General features: G+C 39.5%; 1 long non-coding RNA gene across 1 annotated transcript in view; it reads right to left on the bottom strand.

Moving 5' to 3' along the window:
• The window catches only part of LOC109444085 (uncharacterized), an 816,445-nt gene that overhangs the window by 627,339 nt on the left and 161,248 nt on the right, over positions 1–27,858 (bottom strand). The window lies entirely within an intron of this gene.

Raw genomic sequence — 27,858 nt, 5'->3', positions numbered from 1 at the left:
CCCTTCTAGGTCCTAGGCTTAGACACGCTAAATAAAAGGACAGATTAACAGGAGAAAACCAAACATACGTTTAACAACATGTATACCTCTTACATACATGAGAGACACCTGGGAAACTGGAGTAACTCCCCAAAATGGTCCAAGCCACCAACCACCTTAAATAGTATCTCCAACGACAGACAAAAGATGTCGGGGGAAGGGGGGTAGGAATCCAGTTACCAGAAAAGAGCAGTAAACAAGGGTAAGTTGTTGTAAAGATTTTAGTCATCGCCTTCTGCATTCATAGGAGTTTCTAGAGATTTAGAGTCATTCTTCTCTTCCTGACACAGAGGGAAACCGTCTTACAAATGGATATTTCCCCTACAAATGTAAATGTTTCTAATTAAAGGGTAACTTCCACTCAGTTTTCAGAGCTCCACCTGTGTCTGCTGTTGCTTAAAAATAACCAACTTAAAATAACCAATATATGAAAGAGGCATATTCTGGAATAGTATATTTTGCTCCTTTTCAAAGCCATACTCCTTCCTACATGAAGTATAAAATCTCCCTTGGTCTTGCTTTGACCTTTGAAAGGGGTAGCAAGAAAAGAATCCGATTTTCAGGAACCCCAATTCTGTACAATGTCTAGCACATATTAGATTTTTTAAAAGTAGAATAAGTGTAGAAGAGATTGCATCTCCATCTGTAGTCAGTCACTTTATATTCTACCTCATAAACTTTTAAACAAATAGAAAATGCCATGCAAGTTATTTGCATAATATAGTCACACACTAAACATAACAGTGTCCTTTTTTATGTCTATATAGTTTTATTTTCAGGAATATTATGCCATTTTCAGTTACAAATTGCTACATATATAGTGCCTTTCCTTAGGGTATTTAAAATTCATATAATCTCAGTTGTTTATTTTGCTTTGTCATTCAAATGGATTCATTTTGTGTTATTCTGAGAAATGCACTTAACTTGTAGATCATATGCATGACTCCAATATAGCTAGCTACTCTGATGTGTAAACAATTTGTCTCATTTAGCAGTTTTTTTTTTAATCATAAATGTTTAAATTACTTTAACCCTTATTGGGCTTCTTATTTTCCCCTGGGAATGATTTTCCCAGTTCGGTAATAGTCTTTGAGCCAATTCTAACCTCGTAGCTAAGAATGAAATTTCTTCACAATTGAACACGTTTCGTATTTCACACAAACCAATTACTAATGACACATATTCACATTTATAATTAATTTTAAATCAGCGGCTCCTTATCATAAAAAAATATAATGATTACGTTCGGTGCCCAAAATATCAAAATAAATAATTATTGTACTACATGGCGATATTTCTCATATTATATAGTTTCATTCATCCTGCCTTTCACGTTTTCTTCAATCATGCTCCTTAACCAAGTTTTGACTGTAAGAAATTGTTAATGACAAAATAAAAAAATTTAAAAAGCAAAGCAAAAAAAAGATGCTGCCCCTACTCTTCTTTTTGTAGTAAATTTTCCTGTTCTTCCAGAGAAAATTAAAATGTTCTAACAAGTGCTTGCTTGCCTCTACTTAGAAAAGCATTTTTGCGAATAACAGAGGAATACCACCCAGTAATTCTGAATTTAATTTCTGATTTTAACAACCCAATATCACCATAATTCTCAGATAATAACAGCCCTCAAAAATATTAAGGAAGTTTTGCTCTATTAGCCAGAGCAGGTACTGTGCTGCAGGTACTGTATATCATTTTCTGTCGTTTTCACAAGTTCCATATTACAATTATTCCCATTTCTCAAAGGGAAAAAAAATGAGACTCAGAGCATAACATCTGTGACAGCGAAACCAGAAATTAAACCCAAGTCTTTCAATTTCCAAAGCCTATGCTCTTAAGTATACCATGCCACACATTTCTGTGTATCTCAATTTGGGCCAGAATCAAAAAGACACTTGAACAATTGGTTTTTGATGCTGAAGGTTTGTTTCATTTTGTTTTTGAAAACATGTACATAGTTTTTCTATTCTGTTTAACTTCAGTTGTCTTTTTCACTTTTAAAAGTTACCAAAGACAGCAGAAGTGTAAAACACTGGAAAAGGGACATTGCTTTTAAAATAGCCTCAAATAAAAGCATTATTGGCAGCTTGCAGAGAAGTTTGTTGACAACAGATATCACGTCTCCTTACTATGCGGAGAGTGCTGCCTTTTCTTTGTCTGGCCTTCTCCTGCATTCCATCCACGACTAAAATCAGGAGAAATTGTGGTGGGGCCCATTCCCATGAAACTTTCTCTTAGCCCAAACCAGTGATTTCTTTTCAAAATGTGTTATTAGGTGAGAGCTCCCTTTGACTTTTCAGATCAACAGACATGCTACAAAGAAGCAATCTCCGGGGTGTTTTACTGAGCATCCAAACCCTTGGAGTTTTTCTGCCCCTTACTTTGTGTCTTTCTACCCATTTCCTCATATCTTCTCACATTTGCTTCCGAGAGCTTTTATAGTTTGTAATCTGTCCCAGAAGCAGGTTTCAATGACAGGCCTCATGGATATTTTCTTAAGATCTAAAGAGGGAAAGAAGGAATATTTTCCAAAGGAAAAAAGAAGGCATTTACTTGGAAAGAGAAATTCCCTAAAGGACATACCTACCACAAGTAGTTCTACTTTTCCCTATTCCTTCAGCTCCACGTGTAGACTACGAGGCCACATAAGTGGTGAAGGGAGACTTGGCAGGGGAAAGGAAAGGAGCAGAGGATGATCTTAAAATGGAGAAGAAAACGGAAGAAACTACATGAAAGAAGCATGACATCCCTGTTAAGTATAAAAAGAGTCCCCAACCCAGCAGATATAATACAGATGTTAACAATGGGGTCCTTAGGTGGTTCAGCCCTCAGGCACCAAACCCTCAAGTAGAAAAACTACTCAAAGAAAAGGGAACCTTTTCTTTTGAGGAAAAGAAAGGGTCCTCTTAAAAAAAAAATGCACTCTCCCCCAAATAAAATACAACTGAAAATGTGAGGATCCAACTAAGCCTCCAAGTATGGTATAAGTCTATAAAGTTTCCCAAAATGCTGAGTTTAGTCTAAGTACCGCCCAAGGTGAATCTGACATGGGAAAAGTGGTGCTAGTTATTCAGTCACTTTGTTAATAATATTAGGAATGCAAGAAACCAAAGTGCTACTGTGACTATTTTCTGGTAAGATAAATGGAAGCAAAATAGAAACAGGGTTTCTAGAAAGTCAAGGGTGTGGAGGGCGGAATCCAAGAGGCAGCATCGGAAGACCCCACACACCTCCTCCCATGGACCCGCCAACACTTCAGATACATACGGATAATTTCCCTCTGAAAAAGATCCGAAAACTAGATGAGCTGCTCCTCTATGACAAAAGGAGCACATCAAAATGGATAGGAGAAGCAGAGACATGCTATAGCAAACAAACAAACACCCTCAGCATGGTGACACAAAATAGGGAGGAATCTCACCAGTCCAGCACTTTTCCCAGAGGAGTAAGCGGTTTGAGCCCCACATCAAGTACCCCAACCCTTGGGATGTGCACTGGAGAGACGAACCCCTAAAACATCTGACTTTGAAAACCAATGGGGTCTAAAGGGCTATAGGGAACTAAGATTTTTCTTTTAAAGGGTTCATGTGTGGTCTCACATGCCCTGGGACAAAGCACAAAAGCAGAAGTTTAAAAAGCAGCTAGGCTATATAAGCAGGAGATTCATTTGTTAATCTTAAAGCATCTGCTAGAGGAGCAGATGACAGCTGAAACTCTCTTCAGAGACGCAGGCTCTGGCAGACACCTTTTTTGCAGGCTCTGCCTGCGCCGCTAGCACAGGTGGGTGAGCTCAAACGTGGCCCCTCCTGCTGCCTTACTGGGACAGGTGGACGCAAACAGTCACCGCACTGTCCCACTGCCTTGCTGAAACTGGGGGTCATGGGTCATTGTAGCATCCCCGTATCCCTCCACTCCCTGAGTGGGGCAGGCAAGTACAAACAGTCACAGCATTCTCCGGCTCTCTCTCTCAAGCCAGTGCACGCGTATGCAGAGACAAGACCATCTCTTGCTGCATTGCTGAAGCCTGCAGGGGTGTACACTCAAGGCATTTTCCTGCTGTCCTGAAGATGGTGAGAGTGCCTGCCCCCTACACTCTGCAACTGGAGAGAAGGTTATCGGCAGATTACCACCCTCAGGGCATTGCACAAACAGCAGACTAAAGCACACCCCCATCTTCCTATAAAAACAAACAACAATAAAAAAACACACCTATTCGCTTATCTTGGCGCTTCCGCCGGAGGGACACGTTTCAGTTTCCTCATACATCTAGAGATCACGGAGGTGGTCCCACAGAACATAGAACGTAAATGGGAAGCACCATCCTTGCACACACCCTTGGCCGTACTACAGCTCAATGAAAGCCCCCTGACAGATGCTTGTACACTCATCTGCAGCCCTCATTTTTGCAACTGTTGCCTGTAGGACACCTCCAGATACCCTGGTCTAGAGATCAGCAGGGTTTACAATTGTGGCCTTGCAGGATTACATAGATTTGCATACTTTCAAAATTGCTGCTTAAGGATCTGGCTACCAATCAACCTAAAACTGGTGCTAAATGAGATTCCTCCCCTTGGAGCACTGACAGGTCTTGGCACAGACTCAACAATGGGGACCAATTAAGAAAGAATCGGGTAGTTTAGACAATCACAAAGTTAGAGACATTCAAAAGCTAGAACACGGGTTGAATGAATCACCTACATAAGACTATTCATTCGCGACTGAGAGAGGTAGCTGTGTCACCTAACCATAGAAACAAGCACCAGGAGTCAAGCAAAATGAAGAAACAAGAAAATATGTTCCAAATGAAAGAATAAAACAGAATCTCAGAAAAATGCCTTAGTGATATAGAGATAAGTAATATACCTGATAAAGAATTCAGAGTGATGGTCATAAAGATCTTCACCAAACTGGGAAGACAAGTTGATGAACACAATGAGAACTTGAACCAAGAGACAGAAAACATAGAAGAGTACCAAACAGAAGTCATGAAGCTGAAGAATGCAATAACTGAACCCACAAAATACACTAATGGGATGCCACAGCAGACTGGATGGAACAAGAATGGATCTGCGAGCTGGAAGACAAAGCAATGGAACTTACACAAACAGCAGCAAAAAGAACAGAGATTTTTAAAACGTGAAGATGGTTAAAGGGAACTACGGGACAACATCAAATGGAATACAATTTGTATTGTAGGGGTACCAGAAGGAGAAGAGACAGAAAAAGGCAGAACATTTGTTTAATGAAATAATGGATGAAAACTTCCCTAACCTGAGGAAGGAAACAGACATCCAGGTCCAGGGATCCCTGAGAGTTTTGAAAAAGATTAACCCAAAGAGATCCACACACCAAAGCATATTATAATTAACTGATAAAAGTTAAAGATGAAGAGAGAATACTGAGAGCAACAACAGAAAAACCACTTGTTATGTACAAGGGAAATCACACAAAACTATCAGAGGATTTTTCAGCAAAAACTTTGCCCAGGCGGTGAATCATCCCTTTGTCCAGTGTATCCACACTGCACACATAGTACAATAAGATATTTTGAGAGAGAGAGATGCATTTAATAGCTTTTTAAAAAAGTATATTGTTATACTTGTTCTATTTTGTAATTAGTTATTGTTGTTAATCTCTTAGTGTGACAAATTTATAAATTAAACTTTATCATAGGCATGTATGTATAGGAAAAACTGAAGTACATGTAGGGTATGGTACTATCACAGTTTCAGGCATCCACTGAGGGTCTTAGAATGTATTCCTCATGGATAAGGGGGGGGCTACTATATTTTGAAATGTAAATGATGAGGACGCATTAGCCAAGAACCGAATAGTGAAAGAATGATACAAATTAATGACACAGTCTGGAGAAATTAGAGAAGACTTCCCGATTAACCCCGTTATGCCAAAGGAAGAATAGAAGCAAGTACTTCAAGAGGCAGATCCCTTCGCTTCCTAGAATTATTTTGTCCCAAGTGGTAATTTTCCCAGGCCCCTGGAACCAAGTTCTGCCATCTTTATATGCAGGAACTTCAAGCATCCGAAGTGCATAATGATTAGATTTTGCATTTTGAATAGAAAAAAAAAGTGAAGGCAAAGATTTTTGAGGATAAAATGGATCACACATTTTCACCAGATGGCTTTACTTAGGAAAAAGAAATTAAACAATTGTAACAGTGTCTAACCTGGAAAAGAAAATACAGAAAATTTCACCAGTAAGCCATGTGCCCAGTATAACTCTGATTTTGTGCTTTTTTTTTAGCCTTACACAGCAGTCTCTGTTTTAAAACATTTACAAGTAACCCATTTTGTAGGAAAATGCCTATGTTTCTTCATAGGAAATATAAGACACTTTATACTTTTATTTCCACCTACACTTTATTTTCCACCATTTGGCAATTTAGGCCTTATGCTGTAGTCAAAAAAAAAAATTAAAAAAAAAAATATCTTTTACAATCCCTTAAACATGTGTCTTTGTCTCATATCCAGGGTGTTCCTTCTGCCTGGTATGCCCTTGACATTTTCTCCACCTGGAAAACTCCCACTGACATTCAAAGTCCAATTCAGAGACTTCCTCGTTGCAGACACCCTCTTCAATATTCCCAAGCAGGGTTATTTGCTCCAAGTTCTGTTTTGCAAAGTTACTTTTTTATGATTATTTAACAGCATATGCCTTTTTGAGTGTAATGTGTGTTTGTGTATCTCTCACACCATAGTTTGAATTCCTCTGGGCTTTAACTTTTCTTTTCTCTCTAGCCTATAAATACCGTACTTGCCACACGGTAGGTGCGCAACCAATGTTGGCTAAGCGAATAAAGAGAACTTCCAGTGCCATTATTTAAAATGGCATTTGAAATGACTTTGGAGTCCTCTTTCTTTCCTAACTTAATTTCTATTACTATAAAGTGTACGCTCGAAACAGTCAGTGGCCTAGGAAGTTAGTGTTTTCACTAAACCTTCTGCATACCGTATAACCTTGTTGTTTCCTTATAATTTTACCTGATATACAACTGCCACACATGTTCTAAAAAATATATAAAAATCTACCTCTCACTTATTGGAAAATTTCCAGAAGCTCTCCATTCCTTGTTGTACCAGGTTCGATCTTTTCTGCTTTTTTCAAATACCCTCGATCCTACTTAATCTCTTCAGAATGGCCTTTTCCACTTTGGGCCGTCATCTTCAACTGTATTCACATAATTCTCTGCACGTCCCCCAAAAAACTAAGCATATTCCAGCGTCCTGTGCTACGTAGTTTCCTCAGTAGAGGTCGAAGAGCAAGGACTATCATGATAAAATATTAAATGACTAGAAAGATGGCAGGACTTGGTTCCATGGGGCTAGGAAAATTATAACTTGGGACAGAATAATTCCGCGAAGCAAAAGGGCCAGCCTCATCAGCTTTGTTTACTTCAGACTCAAATTCATGTCTTGCCTTTACCTGAGCTCTGGTTACACTTAGAAAAAAAGTATATAAATACAGTGAATGAGCAGGGCTATTCTCTGAGATGCATTGGGTCCTTAGTACAGTGCTGGGGGGGCGGGGGGCGGGAATGGTAAGGTTGGGTCAATGTTTGCTGATGGATGATTCAACAGATCTGGTTAAGCCTCACCATCAGAAGTCCAGATTTTCTAACAAGCTCCTCAAAGCTTTCATTCCCGAAGAAGAAACTAAAGAAAACCAGATGACAAGAATTTCAAATTGTAGAATGTTCTGGTTGTCAAATTTAAATAGGGATATCCTGTGCAATGAAGAGGCTGGCTGATGCCCATCGCACATTTTGTTCTTTGGTGTCTGGACAAAGCCTGCTCTGCCAGGGAGCTGACAGGTTGAGAGCACTCCAGGTTCCACAGGCACACGAACACATTCTACTTTTCACAGTGTTCCTGCAGTATACAGAGGAAGGACTGCCTTCACAGTGGAAAGAATTATGTGCAATCCTCAGCAGAGAGAGTCTTCCATTTTCTGGGTGCTCACATTAGGCTGTGGTATCGCCAACACTCCCTCTAACATAGATCATGTATTGAAATGAGAAAACGATCGCCTAATATGGCCGGAGAGATTAAGGCAGTTGGCCCCGCTGACCACCAGAGACACCTTTAATTCAAAACCTAAACCACTCACATAATGCTTGTGATCGAGGAGCTTTACAGCACATGAGGGATTCGGAGAGCATATTAATCCACCTCCAACAACACTGCCAATTTAAAAGAATGATTAACCTGCTCTCCCACTTGATTCAACCTGGCACATGTATTATACCACTCTAAATGCTAGCAGACTATGCTTATGGCTCCCATTACGTAGCATTGAGTATCCATGAAAACTTTCTTCAAGATGTAATTACTTTTGAGACCATAAACATTTCAGATGGAAAAAGAAAAATCAAGGAGGTGCAAGTGAAGGGAACTAGGAGAAAATAAGAAAATACCCAAAATAGAGAAGCATGTCGATTCAAAAAGGTAATTTAGAGGTGATTGAAATGATACTCGATGAGCATTTGTTCTGTTGTTGCTTTAAATAAAGCACTTCGTCCAATGTTTTTTTTTGTGTGGTTTTTTTTTTTTTTGTAGGTGTTGTACTTATTTAGCATTTAATGTGTGTTAAAAGGCTCTTGAAAGAGAGTTACTCATTCTGGGATGCTGAGTGCCAGGCTGGATGAACAGCGGCAGCGAGGGGTCCAGTGGACCCTGCAAAGGATCTGGAATCCATTTCCTACATGTGGCCTTTGAGAGTTGGCTTCCCTCTGTAGGTAGTGTTCCGAAATCTTAAGGTAGACAAAACACGGAAGACACAGCAGGTACTCCAGATTGTAAATTCTTAAAAAGTACGTGTCCAGTACTGCTTTGCAAAAGTCTTCCTTTAGGAAAACAAACACATTTTATTTGCAGCGAGGTTTCCTTGTAAACCCTACACCACTAAAGAACACATTTAGTGAGCAATGTACTTGTTTGCCTCCCTGTCTTACTTTACTGGCAATATGCAGCCAGTTTTATCTCCAGCCGTGACCTCCACGCGAATTTGCATTTCAGACCTTCCTAAATGCGTGTTTTCCTGCTCTTCCTTTCCACCTCATCGGCATTCTACTTAAAACGGTGTGATGCTCTGGTAAAATGCCAAGAACCCTGGAAAAATAAGAAGCAGCAAAATGACTGTAATTGCCAGCTCTAGTATGAATGTATCAGAGGCCAAACTGTAAGTGATGAAGCCTGGCTTGGAACCCATCTGTCTGACTTCAGAAATCCAAAGTCTAGCTACCATATGCTGCTGCTTTGGGATGCAGACCAAGGCTGAGAGTGGAGGGGAGACTCCTGATCAAAGGGGGCCCGTAAACCAAGGGCAGCATTTAATTACTGAATAATTAGTAAAGGAAGGACTGTGCTGTTTTTGCAGGACAGAATACAAGAGAGTGTTCAAATAGAGCTCCTCAGTGACACCCACACCATTCTTCCCCTGAGCCTGGAAAGTCCAAAGGAAAGGGTTACCGGACTGCACCACACTGATGTTACAAGCAGATCTAGTTTTAATGAAGTTTCATTTCATGAACTGAGTTTCCTCCCAAAAAGGGTGAGCTCTTTCCTCAGGAAACATCACTATGAAATAGTCAAGGAGCCAAGGATGGTGGTATTGATTGTTCTAAGTGTAGGGATTTGTTCTGCAAAAAGAAGCATCAGTCTGAAAGAGAAGTAACTGGTAACTGCTCAACAAAATGGTTTCTGCAGTAGATTTTTAAATGTACTTTCAGGTGAATTAATTGCTAGACAAATCCTACTATGTTTATTCATTTAGGGGACATCTGTACAAGCCCCTGAAACCAAGAGGTATTTTATCATCAGTTGTAAGGTCACTAGACACTTACCCAAAAGCTACTTCTTCCTCAAATGGCCACCATGTAGTCATTTCTGACACCAAGAAGTAACAGTAAGTGCCTTTAGGAAACTACGATGGAGGAAGAACTTCACATCTCATGATTAAACCGGTTGCACGTGATTCTTCGATCTCATAGTCCTGTATTAATTTCCCAGGATTCCGGGACTGAACCCTGCATTGAAAATCTCCTATCTTCTATCCCTTACTATAAACACGGCATACGTTATTAGAAGACCAATAAAAATTCTAGTCTTGACTATGCAATTATTTTTCTAGTAGTAGAACAGGGGAGAATATGATTTCATTGGATTTCTACAGAAAGAAGCGGTTCTTTCCTGCAAAGACTCTCATCAATGTGAACGTTGGAGAGAAATATTTGTTGTCGTCTTATGGCGTAGTGGTGACAGAAGTGCACTTTTCCACCTGCCTCTATTGTGGGAAATGGGGCACCCTTTGGGCTGGTCATTCACGCTGTGGTAGAGAAACAAAACTGTCCTCATTAACCCTGTGCTTTCACCAGCTCAGCTAATGGGCTTCAGGCAATCTAAACGGCAGCAATTAAAAAATAATCTTAAATTTCATGCATTTCTTCCAGTAGGATGAAAAGCTAAGATATGGTCACCTAGATTTTATAGTTTGGGCAGATAACAGAGTTAGAGTAACCTCTGTCAAAGCAGAAATCAGCCTCTCACAGCGAACAAGCGCTAATTAAGAAACACCGAGTAAGCATATTCTAGTAAGTACGTTTCTTGCTTTCCTGAGCCCTCATGCTGCATGAGCTCTAACCACAGTTTGCTAACAGTGCCACAGTGGTACCCTGTCCAATTAGTGTGGAGACGATCAGAAAGCTGACGGTGCCACGAAGGAGGGGGGTGGGCAGGCAAATGCCATCAAGGACTGTTATCTTGGTCTCGTGGGCTTTCCAAAACAGTATCTTCCCATGGCTCCTCTATCGCTCGCTTGCCTGACATTGCTGAGTAGCTGTAAGTTGTATAAGTCTCTCCTAAGAGAAAACTGATAACACCCAGGAAAGGGTTAACTGCTTCAACACGGAAGGCTTTCCTCTTCCAGCTGAAGAGTGTCCAGAGTTACCAGAAAACTCCCAACTCCTGAAATAACCATGTGAAACAGATGCTTCCACATTTGCCCAAGTTCCCAAGGACCAGGCTAGAAGGAATTCTGTTTGTTATTCCTTAACGTTACCGTAGATAAAAGGTCTCTGCTGTATGCTAAAAATCTTTAACACTGGTTTGCCTTTTCTGTTGATGGCCTTCCTCGTCCCAGGCTCCAGCCAACAGTAACAGTAACATACCAGATACCCAGATCTTAAGGGGCCAGAACTGCAGTGGCACATTGAATACAGACAGGAAAAAGGAGTCATGGTTCCTCTGTCTGCATAAAGTGAGTCGGCATCAAACAAAGGAACACGCTTCCCCAGGAAAGAATTGGCAGCAAATAGCTGCGCCCATTCATGAATTCCAGAAACAACTTCGAAGTGATCTGTGGCCGCTGCCTCTGAGACATCCCATAGCTTTGTCACTACTAGTTGACTTGTATTAGCTGAATTTATATCAGGGTCACTTACGTTAGAGTTTATTTTAGTGCAACCCTTCACAAAGTTTAAACACTTTTGCAGTGTTTGGCATCTGTCTTCCAATGAAATGCTTTCCTGAGCTCAAAAATCAGTGTTTTGATATTGTGTAAACACTGAAATTACTGTGGAATCGCTGGAAGATGTGATAGGAAACCCCAGATGTCAGCAATTTGCTGTGTGAGATTTCAAGTGGCCGTTCACAGTCGTGCTGCTGCCGGAGTCGCAGGTGCTCCCATCGGTCACAGTCACCCCGGAGGACGTGGGTGACGATCAAAGGGCAGTCAGCCTCACCGGACCTCTAGGCACAGATTCCACAGGAGGCAACGGCCTAAGCCACCTCTTGTTATTGAAGAAAATAACCCCGTAGGCATCGGCTGGACTCCTATTTTAAGTTTTAGAGGGGGGAGGATAGTATTTAAACTTTGATGAAATATGATTCTTAATACCTCTTAGTTATACTGAATACAGGGGATTCCAGGTAGTGAGCGATTCAGTGGTTACACAGGAAATCCTTTGCTATGGCATTTTTTTGTGGGGCAGCAGATAGAACCGAGGCCAATAGTTCTTAGAAAAACAAAAGTGAAAAGTTTATAGTAAGTCGTGATTCACTCTAAAACTATGCTGAGTCAAAGGGGCGTGGATGTCAGAGACGGAAGAAGAGTGATGGCCTTCCCTGAGGCTCAATGGGGACCTTTCTTCTGCTGTCAGAACATGGCTGCATGACAACTTTGATCCTGGTGGGTTTTCCAAACATACCGGAACCTTCAGACTTGGGTAACCCTTGATTATTGCCTCCGGCCCCCACACCACCCCTCCCCCACACACCCGTTTTCCATGAGCTGCCCTCAGAGGCGTTCCTTTAAATAATCATTAGAGTAGCTTGTTGGGCTCTTGGCCCCAATGCCTCATGCCTGTTTCCTCACCCTGTGCGCACAGATCCCTTCTACACTGACCTGCGCTGGGTGGATGTGACTTGCTTTTGTCCAACAGTGTAGCAAGAGCTGAGGTTTGGAACGTACTCCTGCATCAGAGCTTGTCCTTATGGAAACCTGTCATGTGACGACGCCTGGCTAGCCTGATGGAAACACCCGGCCCAGGCAACAGCCAGCTCAACGGCCGGACCAGAAAGCAACCAGCCCCAGTCCAGTAGCCAGAGATAGAGGTAAAACGTGAGGAGATAAAAAGTGAGGAGAGAAAATGCTTGCCTTTTTAAATCACCAAGTTTAGGAGTGGTTCATTGCATACCAATACATACAACTATTTCCAGTTAGATTATCTTTCCATTTTATACTATGTGCCCCTTTAAATTATTCCAGATCCAGAAAAGATATAGAATCTTACCATGTTTCTTAAACATATATATATATTTAAGATTTTATTGGGGAAGGGGAACAGGACTGTATTGGGGAACAGTGTGTACTTCCAGGCCTTCTTTTTTTTTCCTAAGTCAAGTTGTTGTCCTTTCAATCTTAGTTGTGGAGGGTGCCGTTCAGCTTCAAGTTGTTGTCCTTTCAGTCTTAGTTGTGGAGGGCGCAGCTCAGCTCCAGGTCCAGTTGCTGTTTTCTAGCAACCATGTGGTTGCTAGAACCAGCAACCTTGTGGTTGAGAAGACACGCTCCAACCAACTGAGCCATCCGGGAGCTCAGTGGCAGCTCAACTTAAGGTGCCGTGTTCAATCTTAGTTGCAGGGGCAGAGCCCACCATCCCTTGCGGGACTCGAGGAGTTGAACCAGCAATCTTGTGGTTGAGAGCCCACTGGCCCATGTGGGAATCGAACTGGCAGCCTTCGGAGTTAGGAGCATGGAGCTCTAACCACCTGAGCCACTGGGCCAGCCCTATATATATATGTTAAAATAACTATATTTAATAAAATCAATATTTATTTTATCATAAAATTATTTTCTTCAGTTACCTTGAAAAGAATGCAAAACTGTAGTAAGGTTGTAAATTTAGAGGGTCTACAAAATGTTTTACTCCTTGGATTCAAGTCTTCACAGGCCATATGTGGGAATTCACCCTTGCAATATGATTCCAGGACATTTGAGGTTTCATTTTAAAACTTTGACCTAAAGAGTCTTAAGACAAACATTTTACTTGAGAAAAATAATGCTTTAGTCTACTTTCAGCCATTAAGCCCAGGGTTTTCTTTATTTGCTGAATTTCTTGTCAGTCAAGAAGACTATGTGTAGTGTACAACACTGCCATGAGTAGGAGAAAGCTAGTACAGAATGAACCCCACAAATGAGGCATCGCCCAATTATCTCATATACTAAAGTGGGGAGCTCTGGGCAGCTTGAAGCCGGGAAAGGAGGCAGATACATGTAATGATGACTCCTACAACTTCGTTTTACGTATGAATGGCAGAGAATTCTAGGGAAATGACGGTGGCTACAGAGAAGGTTTTTACCTCTGAATAGTCAACCACTCCCCTAAAGACACACACTGAAAACAAGAAAGGAAAGCATCTAGGATAACAAGACCAAAAGCTCACAGACATTATAACAAGGTGTCCACATGAATTGCAACATACAACCAGGTAGAGACAAAGCAACAGCAGCAGAAAGACTTACATATGGTGTCCAAACTTGTACGGGAGGAAGTCCAGGGAGGAAAAAGGTGATTTCATGTTTCAGGAGAGCCAGAGATTCTCACAATTGCCACCAAAACTCACGGAGAACAACAGTGGAAATTGAGTGGGGACATTACAGCCCCTGACTTGCAGGTGAGAGTAAGAACCCGAGATGTACTAAGGCTGCTGAGGTGCTCTGGGCCTATGAAACCTTGACACCTATCAAACCAAAGCACCTTCCAGAACAAACCCTCACACTTAGCAGCGACAAGAGAGAGGCGTTCACAATACATGAAAGTGGGAGGGCAGAGGAGGAAGATTGCAGAAATTATAAAGTCATTTTTTAAAATCATGTCATGAAAACAATAGAAGGTAGTGAGCATTGGAGTTGTGAAGCTGGAAAATATATTCTGACCTACACTTCCCTCCTAAAGCATTGATAGGAACTTATTTCATTTAAATATGAGTAACAGGAAAGTATTCCAGTCAAATCCCATAGAATTTAATAGGGAAATACGGGTGAGAAAAAGTCCCAGCAGATCCTGAAAGCACTACAGAAAGACTTGCCCACAAAACAAATGAAGTCTGTTGCTAATATTTAAAAAAAAAAAAAAAAGGAATTTAAAAAATGATACAATTGGTTTAAAAAAAAAACATAAAAGAGAATTTCAAAAACTCGAAATGAAGTGATTGAAGAATGGGAATATTTGCAAAGGTGAAAAAGCCCAGTAAATGATTTGTTTTAAAAATCATTTCTTGAATGAAGGTTAAACTAGAAGGAAGACAACTTTGAACAAACACGACCGGATAATGACTCATTGGAGAAATGGCTAATTTTAGATCCAGCGTAGGAAATGAACAAGAAGTCTGTTGCCTCTTGTCATACCAGAGAGCTGGGAAGACTATGGAAGACACCGCGGATGTGTCCACAGACTCAGAAGGCAACCAAAAAGGTTCCATGGACCTACAAGAGGAAAAATCTGTATGCTGATCATTATAATAACCTCAATGAAAACAGTGACAAAGAAAGAAAACATGTAATCGATCATCTTTGGAAGATACTCCAGCGTTTTCTTTTTTTTTTTTTTCTGGAAGACTGGAAAAATAGAATAAAAGATGCATTTATTCTGCCTTTCTTGATTAAAGTGTAACTCAGGGCAACCAAGTAGGTGATGAGAGGAATATTCTAGCACCTGAATGAAGAATAATAATACAATTAGTAGAATATCACTACTTGGCACCCATAATAAATTAATGGGTATAGGCACTGATCAGTAATGGCTGCAATATCACAATAAGATAAAAAGACACTTTACAACTCCTTTTGGAATTAATCAACATCGCCTACAAAGTAGACTTGCCAAAAATTCAAACCTGAATTTTGACAATCCTCTAAATCTATCTACCAGTTGACAGCAAATACGTAAGTCAAATGAACATGATAAATGTATAAGCGTAAAGGAGATACAACCAGCGTAATCCAAACAGTTGGGAACCCTACAGGATAAATGCTTTGGATTCAATGACAAATAAGTAATTGCAAGAAAATAAGAACAAAGGGAGCTTTTGTAAACCTATAGTGTAAAAGAAATTGTGTTTGGATCATTAATCAAATAAATAATGGTTATTAAAATAAAAATACATTTAAAGGACAATCAAGAAAATGTGAACTGACTGGATATTTTTAGATAGTAAGAAACTGTCGTTCTGTTGAGATGTTTGATGATGACTCTATAATTGGGTTTAAAGGGGGCAGTTCATATATTTTAGAAATATATACACTGAATTTTTTTACTGAGAAAAAGAAATCTGGAATTTGCTTCGAAACTTCTGGGCATTATGGTAGTGGTAGTGGAAGAGGGTACAGAGAAAACAGATTGGCCAGCAATCGATATTTCAATTCCTGATCCAGGAAGGTTTCTACTTTCTTCCTACTTCTGTAGATGTCTGAAATTTTCTGTACTAAAACATACTGCATAAAGTAGATGGATGGAAATTTGATCTTTTGAGCTCTAACAAGGAAGAAAGCCATTGGTAAGTCAGGAAGGTGCCTTCTTCTCTGGCCAACAATTCTAAGCACAAGTCTGTGTCATCTGTCCAAGTCTGCAACTCTGGCAACCCAGATTGCTCTGAGATCTTTGGTGTTAAAATCGACAAGAACAATAAAAAGTTTCATCAGTCTTACCAAGAAGAATAAAACAAAGAGTAAAGGCTGGTCCTATGTCTGCTATAACGTCAAGACAAAAAATGTATGTTCTCCAAAAACCAGTTGTTACTATTGTGTATAATTTGGCAGCAAAGCTTCTTTTCTGCGTTTTCAGTATGAAAAGAAATTTACTACTGAGGTAGCATTTGAATTATATACTCAAAGCCTGGAAATAATCATCTAGGCTAAAACGATATTAAATCTATTTTGGCTATTGGAGTATATTCTTCAGTCTGTCATGAAAAGGTGTGAGGAGATCTAGAAAACATTAACGCCAGGATCTGAAATGGATTTTGTGTAGCTTGCTTCCTCCATAATCCACACTCTCTTCGGAAACCTCTGCTCACAGACCCATTTATTTTTTTAACCCCTCAGATTCTAATCACAATTCTGTGTCATCTGTCCAAGTCTGCAACTCTGGCAACCCAGATTGCTCTGAGATCTTTGTGTATATCACAACTTTCCAACTACTTAAGGGCAGCAGCCGGAATTATCAATACTGAATTCACTTTTGGTCTCCTGTACTGAACACAAGTGCTTTCTAAATTTGTGTTGCTTGGTACATATTTGGCCATAAAAAAGAAAATTACAGAAATAACTCTCTTCTAACTAAATAATAATAATGATACTACTACTATTACCACTAGTAATAATAAAATACATGAAATAGAATCTACATAGGAGAATAGAGTTGGCACTGGAAATCCCAGACTATAAAATGAATTATCCCAAAAGCCACTGGCCAATCTATGGATTATAAACAGGTATCTGTGAACTGGTCACTATTTAAATTCATAAGTGAGGGAAATGTCATAACAAATTTTATTACCAAAAAAAGATTATTTTTATATCTAAAATTCTTGAGTTTACCTAACCTTTACTTTCAGTAGAAATAGATGAGATACAAAGTATTCATTCAGATTCTTAAGTGATTCACTCACTATTTTTCCTTATAAAACATTCAGTTAACACTATTCTACAATGATTTGCAAGAAGTCACCAATTTCTCCTTCCTTTATTGTCCAAGGTTTTGTATCATTACAAAAATCCAGTCCTTTTGCCTAATTTACCAATTTCAAAATCCCTCATTAATGTTCCTTCACTAGGACAAAATAAGATGAAGATTAGAAAACCTCTGGCTACGCGCTGAGAACTGGCCCTTCAGTTCCTGGCTCCAAGACGAGGAGCATTCAGACTGCCCCAGCACTGGGACTCAAATTCCTAACTGGACCATGAAACCACAGCTTAGCTTCCCTCTTTAAAGCCACTGAAAATGAACCTGCTGGCTGACCTTTGAGATTCTGTAAAGAGACCCTGGTTAGATCCTCTGTTTCTTTCAACTTCCCAAGCCCCCTTCTCTGGTTTCAGGAAGGGTGATTCCCAGATAAGCAAAATGAGTACAAACAGTGAGGTTAAAAGAAGAATGTAGTCTACCCTTGCCGCCAAGTTTCTCCCAGAATAAACAAGTGGCTTACACAGTGGTTAGCTTCTTCAAGGGCTTTGTTTAGAGGGGTCTCAGCTTAAGCAAGCAGTCTTGTCAGCAGTTTGAAATAACTCTGTGGAAATCAAATTGGAAATATACATGAAATGTGTCTACGGCATCTTTTATTCAAACTTAGATGCAGAATTTTACATCTCCTTTAGGCTTGGAAAAATATATTCAGGTAAAAAAGGAGGAAAGATTAAATTTGTATTACTCATGCCCTCTTCACTCTCCAGCACCTTATTTTTCCCTCTACCTCATCAGAAAATCATATGTTCTATAAGAAACTTTTTTTAAGTATTAGATCAAATATTTAAGTCTACTAAACCTCTATTTTTATCAAAGTTCCTCAAACGTAGTTACCTTCCTAAAAGAAAGCAAAAGGTACAGTTTTATCTCTTTCTAAAGACTCAAGGTTTATGGATATTAATTACTACACTATATGAAAATGCAGGGTTGTTTTCAGGAGGCTTTTGAGATATTCCAAGCTATTTATTCTTGTCCTAAATGGCACTTCTTTCTCCTCTGCTTTCTGCTTGTGTTCTTCCTACTTGCAAGTTTATCCTACTGTGGCTGCTACGTGTTATTGTTTGATTTGAGGTTCCAAAGGTGAGATTGTACATTCTCCCTTCCACATAGTAATACAAATGGGTTTTGTGATGACTGTTTGCTTCCAGAAGCCTCCCTTTCCACTCAGTCCCACTTACTGTCTATGGTGAGATGTCTAAAACAGATGAATGCACTCTGTCCTAGTCATGTATGAATCAATTACTTCATTTATTTCATTCATATTCAAAGCAGCTACTCCCAAAATATGGCCTTTCTGACTGTGGGCATCGCCTGATCTACAGCCAGGATCTACTGCTGCCATTGGGCTTTTTTCTCCATCAGCCAATTGCAGGATCTGACTGAGCTTCTGTCATGATAGTGACCATCAATGGATAAATGGATAAAGAACACAGGAACACACACACATATATATCCATATATAAAGTGGAATATTATTCAGTCTTGAAAAAAGAAGGAAATCCCGCTATTGTTGACAACATGGATGGACCTGGAGGGGTGATGCTGAGATAAGTCAGACAGAGAAAGACAAATACTGCGTGATCTCACTCATCTGTGGCATCTCATTTAAGTTCAACTCAAAGAAACAGAGAGCAGAAGGGTGGCTGCCAGAGGCTGGAGGGTGGAGGAAACAAGGAGAGATTGGTCAAAATGTGCAAGCTTCCAGTTGGATGAGGAGAAATGTCTGGGGATCTGACGTACAGCGTGCTGGCTTTAGTTACCGTACTGCACAGACTGGATAGGTGCACGTTGCTAAGAGAATGGATCTGAAATGTCTCAGCTCACATGTACAAAAAGGAGTTATGTGAGGTGATGGGTTTTGCAATGCGTACATGTATCAAATCATCGCACTGCCCACCTTAAACTTACATGATGTTATATGTCCATTCTATCGCCATAAAGCTGGAGAAAAACGAGGCACATGGAGCCGGGGTTGACCGGTGGGGGACAGCCACTGCCCCAAGCAGTACTAAGGAGAGCAGAGGGCTGCGGGCTTGTGCAGCTCTGCCGGGAAGGCTGCTCCCCTGGGGGTGGGGGTGGGGGAGGAGCTGGACAGGAGAGAGCAGAGTATAGGAGCAAGGAAAGACTACAGCGGACACACTTCACCTACTGAATGTACCTCTGGCCCGCAGTAGTCTTCTTTCCCACCATCCTTTGCTGGTCTATTTACTAAAGGCCCAGAGTCCCAAGGGACCTCTGTGAGTCTTACAAGCCCCTCAGTATCCAGTGGCCATGGATGAAACTTGGGCATTTTCCCCATATAGTTGTCCTTTCACCCAGAGGGTCTCTCTGAGCTGCAGTGGGATAGATGCATTGGTGAAAATCTGTGCTTATTTATTAAATAGAAAATACTCTTACTGTTCAAACAAACCACCAACCAAAGAAACAAACAGCATCTTGAGTCAATTGCACGGCACCTCCAGCCTTCACATAACAGAGATACTTGGGAATGGCCAGTCTTTTAATATCCCCTTACATCAGGCCTTGGAAGACAGACAAACCCGTAAATAAACATAGCGTGTGACATGTAGCTCCAGGAAAATTACGCCATCAGATCTCTAAATATACAGTTCACAGAATGCACCACCAGGGGGCAATAAAGAAATTAAACCAAAAGCTGTAGATATAGTGAACATGGTGGGAGTTAACATACAAGCAACATTCCACAGTACGCTTTTTTGACCAGTGTTATATATAATAACTTAATGGATTGTATGTACACGGATTCCATAGTCAGCAGCACCCTTCCTTCATTGGTCAATTTCTATGACAAGGGGAGTGTAGTTTAGGTGTGGAAAAACAGTATATTTGCATCTTAAAATTCCCTCCCTACAAAATCTACTTACTATTGAAAAATTGCAGGAATAATAGCTTTCTGTGACTCAATGACCAGGCAACAATTATCAAGAGCAGAATTTATTTTCCAGTGATGCTCTAATGCATAGGAAAAATGCCTATCTAGGAGAATGCATAAACTCTGAGTGAATATGAAAAGAAATTCTTCAAATAGAAAATGTGTGATATCTAGAAGGAACACTTTGTCCTGAACTAGTGTAGAGATGTACGTAAAGAGTCTCTAAGAAACATAAAAATCACTTCTGCTAAGTAATTTTAGGTAGAAGAGAATTAACACGGACGAGAGAAAAAAGAGCTGGTTTTTAAAATATTTTCATTTGTTTGTTTGAATAATTTTTTAAAATCTTTGGAATAGAAGGAAACAGTGGCTTTCAGACCAGTATCCCAATGGAACAAAGGAACTGAGCTCAGCCAATATTTGATCACTTTGTACTAATACTGGTAAAATACAGCCAAATCATATGAACTATAAGTAACTGCTCGAAAAACAAACAAACAAAAAACAAAAAAAAACAAAACCTTAACACATTAACCTTAGTTTAGGTGTTAAGTAAGTACTATGTATATATAGTACTACTTAATATGTTTTCTTTACAGAAAGGTTACCCATTCTGGATCAAATAAATAATAATATCAGCAAACCTCAAAACATTCTGATGCCTATTATTTAAAATGTGCCTCGAAAACTGGGTAATAACTTTCCAAGATTTCACATTCTCTGCACACTTTTTCGATAAGAAGCACCACTAGTAAAACATAGTGTCACAGATTCTTTCTTGGATGGTCTCCGATATGAAAGATGATGCGTTCCCTTTCCTTCCCAAATACATCCAGGGAATGGAAATGGGTGTGACCTAGAGGAACTATCTAAATAGAGCCTGGTAATCAATACTTTGATTTTTTTAAAAAAATAGACCCTTCTACTTAACAACAGTTTGTATTGAACAACACTAAATACCAGTTCTGGAAGCCTGGGGTATCAAATATTTTAAAGTTTGTACATTCGGTCACGACCAACTGTAAATTATGTTCCTTTCCATCAAAATTGGATTGGTATAATATTATATGAATATAATTTCAACTATGAATTACAGTTCTGTGGGGTAACTATGTCTTGTTCATCTGTATATATCCTACAAAAATGCATACAGTATATTTAGTGGGAGTTTAATAAAATTTGATTGGATAGATCACTGAATAAAGGAATATGTACAAGAGGTACAAGACAATTCTAAATTACACTACATCATAACACTTTTTACATTTAATAATATTATGAAATGGTTCGAATTTCATAAAAACCATGATTTGAAATTACTGGTATATTTTTAAGGACTCATATAATTAAGGATCAATACAAAAATCTTCAAAGAAAATTCAGGACTTCAGCTATTTTTTATAGTAATTATAGGAAAAACGTGTTCTAATCACAGATGTGTCCTTTATCATGCAAGTAGGTCACGAAATCTTCAGTGGTTACATTTCAGCTAGATCTTTTAATGAGGAAACCTGTTAGTGTTGCCCCACCTATCGCTGCTATTTTCTTTCTTTATCTGCTTGCCTTTAATTAACAGAAACTCCTGAAAGGGGAAAATATGGAAACAGAGGAAGGAGAATAAGACCAGGGTCAGGGAACAGTGAACCACAGGTACACACAAAAGTGTACAAGACCGAGGACCAGTTAGGGGGGTGACTACCTTGGTTCGATGTAAAGCCTAATTTTTTAGACTCCAAAGCATAACTCTAAGAGATTAATGTTTTCCCTAATGGGCATTTATTTACACTTAGCCACATCAATTGAGTTAAACGAAAGTAAAATGTAATGTCCTTTCGATGTGCGTAGACCCTATGGGAAGCAAAAGCCACTATCGATAAACAAAGTCACACACGCGGAGAGTGAAGAAGGGACACTGGAAACTTTCCCTAAGGTTTGTGAAATGAGAGCTCTGCCTCCTCCCTCGGTGAGACAGGGGTAGCGATTCAGCAAGCCCAGCCCTGCTCACAGGGTCACAACACAGACCAGGCCCTCACAGCCCTCTCCTTAGTGGGTCAGCGGGGCACTGATCTGGGGACTGACCTCTCAATAAACACATGACCCACCAACCCTTTTAAGACCAGTCTCTCACACACACATGCACACGTGTGCACAATTGTAACGTATTATACCATTGGCAAAAATTCAATCAACTATTTTATAATTAAGTAGTATAACTCAGTTTGGGTTACAGATAGTCCTGACAAAGGAAGAAATTTGACTGTAAAACAGCAATTGTTTGGAGGGCTCGGCCTTCTAATGGGCCTTGACTCTAAGGACTCACACAGAGAGTGCCAAAAATATATACTCATTTTAAGAAAGGAAAACTATTAAAATTGTCATACTCAATATATACCGATAACAAAAGATGACTACAAGTCCCGTTTGACTTCTGCAATGACAAGAGCTGCTCAAAGTGGTTCCCATCAGCATCCAAACACCACTGATGATGGCGAACTACTGCTTGAGCATAGGTAATATCTCTTAAAATGTGTATACATTTTTTGGCACCCCTGGTGCCATGATGTGTTGTTATGAATTGAATTGTGTCCCCAAAAATATACGTTGAAATCCTAAGCACTGATACCGTAGGTTGTGAACATATTTGCAAATAAAGGTCATTATGGATGTAATTAGTTGAGCTGAGATGAATAGGACGGGCCCTTAATCCTAAATGACTGGCATCCATGTCAGTCGTACAGGAAAAACGCTATGTAAGGACAGAGGGGACAAGAGTGATGGCACTGCCAGCCGAGGCATGTCATTGACTGACAGCCACCACCAGGAGCTGGAAAAGGCAGAAAGGATCTCCGTGGCAGCTTCAGGGAGACCACGGCCCTCTCAACAACTTGATCTTGGACTTCTGGCCTTCAGGGCTGTAAGAAAGTAAATTCTACAGTTGTAAGCCCCCTGGGGTTGTGGCACTTTGCTACGGCAACCTTGTGGTGAGCTTCTGAACACCTCAGAGAGACGGTTAGCAAGACTGAAGGCTCTGGAGGCAAGATGAATTTCGTCATCATTTTAGTGTCACCATATGTCTAGATAGTTCATGTTGGTACAAAATTCAAAAGTAACAGTGGTGAGTGAAAAGTTATTATCTTATACACGTGTCCTTCACCACGCTCCTTCCCCTCCTCGAGGCAACTGGTGTTACCGGCTTCTTCTATTTTTTCTAGGGGCCCCTTAGGCGTATCTGGACATGTGCCATATATACGAGTAGGACCATCTCTTTTATTAAGGTAAATCTGTATTGTTGTTGTCTGAACTGTAGTCTGCAAGAATCTGACGTCTCTTGCCAAAACGGGAGTTAAAAGAAAGAAGCCAGCTCTAGTGGGACCTTGGTTGCCTTCATACTCTGCCTTATCCAATCAATCTCATCTTTGCATCTCACCAATCCAAGTGAGATTCACTGGCTTGGATGGTGCTGACCTGCTCATCTGGGGAAAAGACGGTGAGGTCCCAGACGATATGGATGTAACATTTATGGACACACGGAAACCCTCGGCTGGGTGTCTCCGTGCTTAGCATGCTGCTGCCTGCCTGGATTCCCTTTACCTCGCTCCTCACTGAAGGTCTGTGCCCCACACTTTCCCTCATTTAGGGTTTGCTGGCTCCTATTTGTGGAGCATACACTACAGTTGCACTGTAAGAAACAGTACATTATATGGGCAGCGTATGTTTTACAATTATGCACATATCCCAGTCTTTATCCTCTGCTTGATTAATAGGTTCAGTGAATATAAAACTCTCAGTTAAATCTCATTTTCTTTCAAAATATTGAACATATGAACCCACCAATCTACCTTCCAGCATGCTGCTGAGACTTCTGAAGCATTTTTTAATTCTTAATACTCTATGTATGTTTCTTTAGTTCTTTCTCTCTTTTTGTGAGCAATTAGAACTCTAAATTGGTTCCTAACTGTTGTTCCGAACTTCAAAACCATGTGCTTAATTTCATAATCCATTATCTTGGGCGCCTGGTGGGTGTCTCCATAGAGTAACTGAAGGTCTTTGTCTTGGGAAAACCACTTCTCAGATTCCCCCTCTATCTCTGCTCTGCTCTGTCCTCGTGGAACTCACAGCATTCAGATACCCCATCTCTTGAATGGGTTTTCCAATTCTCTCCCCTCTTGTCCATCTATTTGTATTTCTGTTCTATTTCTTTATAGATTTTCCAAATTCAAATTCCAGACCTTATTTTACTTTCCATTTCTTCTCAGTTGTTAATGTCTTTTTATGAAGAAGGTGGAGGGGGATGGCAAGAAGGCCTAGAGTATAAGACAAGGGACTGAGCATTGCAATACATACTCATCTTCGTTTCTTTCGAATCCGGGAAAAGCGCTTAGCATATAACAGACTCTCAATAAATAACCGGTTGTGGAATAAATAAATAATAAAGCCTCGGTTCTGGCCCCAACTTATATTTCCTTCCCATTTCATCGTTGGCGTGGTATGCCCTCTCGGTGTCACTTTTAAACTAGCAATTTCAGACTACATTTTCTCTCTGCCACAGACAGCTCTAACACTATTTGAATTCTAGAAGGATAATTAACCTGAAAAAAAAAGATAATTAACCTGTATTTTTTGTGAAATGCACACTCTTTAAGCCCTATGACCGCCCCTAATCACAAATGTAATGTACACACACACACACACACACACACACACACACACACAAAATCAGTTGGTAGATGAGGGTAAAAGGGATCAAATATATGGTGATGGAAGGCGAACTGACTCTGGGTGGTGAACATACAACATGTTATATAGATGATGGATTACAGAATCGTACACCTGAAACCTATGTACCTTTACTAATAATTGTAACATATGTAAGTTTACTAACAGTAAACTTTAATTAAAAAAAAAAGTTCAAATTATCTTATATACAGAACTTACTGTGCAGGTAGAAAGTATTTAGGAGCAGTAAGAGAACTGAGTTCTCCAGTACTTGAAATCCACTGAAAATCCTCCCCAACTTAGTATGTTTTTGCTGAACCCTAACTATTTACTCTTAGTAAATACACCAGGAAAAGCAGCAGTATGGCAATCGGATACTGAGTTCTTCGTTGAATAAATTTCAAAATGGTTTCTGATGTATAAGAGAGCCAGCCATCCCCAGTAGTTCATTAAAATGGGAAACAATTCTACTCATTAAGCAGGAGTCACATAGAGACTTTCCGCGTGACATGGAATAGTGCGGAAGGTTTACATATTTTGATACTGACTAAAAAGAAGCTATCAAGCTTTGTCATAGGGTAATTTCACATTAAAAACACACAAAAAAGTTTAAAAGTAAGTATTTTAAGTTCTAGGTGACTATACACCTTTAAGCCAGTCGGCAACAGCCAGATCTGTTAAAACCTTGACTGCGGTTGCCAATCTACTAGTTTAAAAAGCATGCTTTCCATTCCTCTTTTTAAATAAAAGCAGCCTGTCTGCACTGGTTTCATCATCTCCACTGAAAATGTTTATCTGCAAAATGAAAAAAAAAAAAAAGAGAGAGTTCAAATTAGAAACACTGATACATCTTCTGACATTATTCATTTAGAAGCTAGTTCTCAAGTTGTCATTACATTTACCACATAAAAATTAGAAATGATTTGTTTGGAGACCTACAGCTATTTCTAGACCCAAGATGTTTGGACAACGGTAGATAAAGTTTCATTATCAGACTGAACTAAATATGCAGTAATTATCTATAAATCAGGATGATTTTTGTTCCATGAACTTATTAATCTACTCAGGCCAAACATGCAGGGTACCATCATTCTCTAAAATTATACAAGTGTATTTCCCAGCCAAGAGTGTAGAAAGTGATGTTTGAAAATTCTGATCAAGGATTGGTGGCACAGTGCTAATGTTTCTATCATCTGATTGTTTCCATCTTTCTTCTGGGCCGTGAAACCCAGGCTAGCCTTCTACTTCCACAAAACCTTGTGTTTCCCCCATTCATTCGCACGCATCACATTTGAAATTATTAGTTAGATGTTTATTTCCTGCACTAAACAATAGGTTCATTTGGCCAGGGGACTCTGCTATCTTGTTTTCTTCTGTATGTCTAGTCTTACCACATCAGGTATCAGTATTTGTTGAATGAATGAATGAATGATAAAGGAATGAAGGAGGGAAAAATGAACCAATCAGGCTGATAACTGAATTAGGGGTCAGAAGCTGGAAAGTTTGAATTGACCGTGTGTTTTCTAAAAATTTTACATGGCGATAGTTTGGTTAAAATTTGGTATGCAAAATGTTACATGCATGAAGTCAGCAGATAGTAAAGAAGAATGAAGGCATAGGTAGCTGTAAAAGTAGATTTCAATTTACCTAAGTCCTAGGAAAAGTGAGAAACTAAACTAAAATTTACATTCTGTACTTAAGTATTTAAGAGACAGGATTTAAGAATTCTTTAGTGTACTGAATTTTATGATTTCTAGAGTAATTGGCGTCATAATTCATTCAAGTGACATATGAGATGCAGACCTCTCAGAATATTTACCATGTTAATCAAATGAAGAATGACATTGAAATTTGAGTTTACTTTTCCAGTACATCAAAATTTTGTACTAAGGTGAGATTGACATTTTTGAGAACTTTGGTTTTTTACAGAATAAAAAATATTTTGCTAATTTTGCTAATTTCGTGTTCTGTAATATAAAGTGATTTTCTAATGCTTTCATTTCACAAGTTAAGATATTTTATGCAATGTTTCCCTGTAGGCACATAAACATGAGTAGAATGCTATATAGCAGTGTTTCAGATATAATCTAAAAAAGGTCCTCATGGGCCAGAGCAGAGACCAATGATTCATGAAATTGCTCAGTGTCCGGGCATATTCCTTCTTATAGAACTAATAGTTTATATGAGACATTCTTCTTCGAACTTTGAAATCAAAATGTGGACTCTACCCAGTAGGTCTGCATTTGCATTGAAATGAAATTCTGACTCATGGGAAAAGCTTTAATTGAGTGCATTTAGAAGTTAGGAAATCAGCATATCATGGTGAACAATTTAAATTTTTCTCTCCCTATTTGGGTTGAAATACAACAGAAAACATAGGAGAAAAAAAGAAAAACAAAACAAAACAAAACAAATAAAACAGTAGGGAGGTCCTTCTTTTGCCTATAAACGAAACTACTCATTTGTCTGCATCTGCCCTGGTTTGCTCAGCATCCCTCTCTGGAACAGGGAAATGTCCATCTTCTCCAAAGCCTTCCAAAGCCTGCTGCTATCTCTGCACTTGGGATCCCATCTCGGTCACCCTCCTAAGCTTCCACTTTTGAAATTATCCCCTTTTGTCCTACGTCATCAGTTTCTTTCTTGATACTGATTATTCTCCAAAATATATAATTGTACCTTAATACCTCCCATCTTATTTTTTTTAAAGTATATACTCTTAGTGACTCTCATTCTGCCAAAAACGTTCCCTTAATTTAAAATCTCTGTTCATAAACCGTCCACGCCTCGTCTATCAATCACTGTGAAATGCATGAAAACTTTTTCATATCTCTTTCTCTTTCAAGAAACATAATTTCATTTTTATTCCAATTTTTCTTTTGAATCAGAGGAACAACGTCCAGCTATTTTCTTTTTGTTTGTTTGTTTATTAGTTTCAGGGGTACAAAACAATGCAATACTTAA

This window comes from Rhinolophus sinicus, linkage group LG14 (assembly GCF_036562045.2).
Source record: "Rhinolophus sinicus isolate RSC01 linkage group LG14, ASM3656204v1, whole genome shotgun sequence".
Lineage (NCBI taxonomy): Eukaryota > Metazoa > Chordata > Mammalia > Chiroptera > Rhinolophidae > Rhinolophus > Rhinolophus sinicus.
The sequence above is the reverse complement of the archived record's forward strand: the minus strand, read 5'-3'. Positions and strand labels throughout refer to the sequence as shown.